This window comes from Otolemur garnettii, unplaced genomic scaffold (assembly GCF_000181295.1).
Source record: "Otolemur garnettii isolate 467f Iridium unplaced genomic scaffold, OtoGar3 scaffold00003, whole genome shotgun sequence".
Taxonomy (NCBI): Eukaryota; Metazoa; Chordata; class Mammalia; order Primates; family Galagidae; genus Otolemur; species Otolemur garnettii.
Window position 1 is genome coordinate 46292537 of NW_003852398.1, and position 2204 is coordinate 46294740.

A 2204-nucleotide genomic window follows, 5' to 3' on the forward strand; every position below is an offset into this window, starting at 1 on the left:
CTAGAAGTATATATGATGGCCAGAGTATGCCGTTAACATATGGTTCTGACTCATTAAGAACTCAGTATGCGTGATGTTTGAAACATAGCACAGATAGTCATTCTCGGTCCCTACTTCTATAGGACATCGTCTAAATATTAAAGGTACATTATTATCTAAAACTATAAAGGTAAGAACATATATTGTTTTTCAAACCTCTACTTGGACACTTTTCAACTAACCTGAATTCAAAGTGATTTCCTGGCCTCACCCCATTAATACCCATAGAAGGGGAGGCCTTTAGTTGATCTTTGATACCACAGAAGATGTATTTCACATGATAATTTGAGACATTAATGTGCATAATTATAACAACAGAAAAGAAAATTTAACATAGAAAATGTCTGGAGAACTGAATTATAGCAAATAAAACAGTCATGATAAAAACAATGAAACATCTCTAGTGTTAATTACATCCTTAAGCTCTCCTTGCTACAATTAATTGAAGAGTATCTTTCAATACCCCACATTACATTACCATGGTTTTGATATAAGACACATAGATACTTAGCCCAACAGTTAGGAGAAACCTTCCGTTGACATTTAATTGCTGGCTAGAAATTTACAGATTTTCAATGAAAAAAAGATGAACTTTCTCCCGGAACAAAAATATTTCCAAGATGTCTCATGAATGCCATTTAGCACCTTTCAACTTAGGTGGATGTGATTATTTCTTCCAGTTGTATAATGGCCTTTCTTTCTAACTAGTGCCTAGTTCTACAGATCCCAAATCATTTCTAATTATGTAATATGTAATAGCACATGTACAAAAATCCTTCATCTAGGTGTCATGCATTCAATATCATTACCCACAGTAATTTTTGTATGTAAAAATAAAAAACCTGATGTTTTTGTTAAAAATAAATCACTAATGTTTTTCTTTAAACCCTGAACTAACACCTGACTAATTATGGGAAAATAAACACCCATTACAAGCAGGCGACAGGGAAGAGCAGAAGGACAAGCAAGACATGAGAACATCTCTAGCGGTTCGTTAAAGAAAAAAAGCCCAAGGCAGAAAACCACCCTAGAGCAAGAAATGCAAGTGACATTTTCAGAGACAGACAGAGAAGGCCAAGCACATTCGGAGATACTCAAGTCGCACTGCTATACAACTGGCATTCCATTAAAATGGTGGGCCACAAACACAGAATTACGCTGGATTCTCACTTCTACTGGACAACTAGATGTTTGGACAATTGTTCTAAATAAAAGCTTTTACAAAATGAATAGAACGAGAATCATTGTAAGAGGAAAGAGTATCACGTGCCTCCTTGCTAGCCGTGAAGGAGTACACGGATCAGCTTCTCCGAGCCTGGCAGGGAGTGTTGGAAACCGGCACGTCTTATCTTGAAACCATTTGCCCTCACCGCCAAGATCCTCTTTTCACCGTCTGAGAGGAACCTGAAGACAGAGAAAATCAGTGTTCTGAAACAATCCTCAAACTGTCTTCTCTTATCACCCAGAGCCAGAGTTCTCCGCAGGAAAGTAAGAAGAAATAAAGAATCATATTCACCGTAGCCACATACAGGCTAAGTACAAATTTATCCTGAGAAAGATTTGTACTTTTTTCTTCAGTAGAATCACTGGAAAGCTGAACCTGGAAGCAAGTAGAAAGAAAAAGTCAGTAGCACATGGTGAGGCTGGTGGCTTTTATAACGCAGTGACTGAAATGGAAATATAGTTTAGTTTTTAATGAAGTCCTCCACACAAACTGAATTTCTAGTACTTTGAACCCAGGCGTGACAGGTGACTTGTCACATTTCAGAAGGGAAGAGTGACCACCCAGTGGGTCTGGCACTGGGAAAGCATAAGATTTAGAAGACATTTCTCACACTGTTTGGCCTAATTAAAATACTTGAGGTTTGTGGATTCACAGAGGGAAATACATTTATCTTTATCTACACAAATGCCCCTGAGGCTGCGTACACCTCAGCTTCTCCTCTGAGGAAAACGCTGACGTGTTTTCAGGTGAACAGGCTTCCTGAGCCCTGCTTGTACATTTCTAGGGGCTTAAATCAGACTTTTTTTCAGTGTTTTACAAAGTCACCTGACTTTTGCCAACTGGTGTTTTTGGTTCAATTAGTTTTGACACTGAATGTCACCTGGATATTCAGTATCAAAAAGAATGAACCATTTCTAGATCTTGTGTAGCATATCAAGGC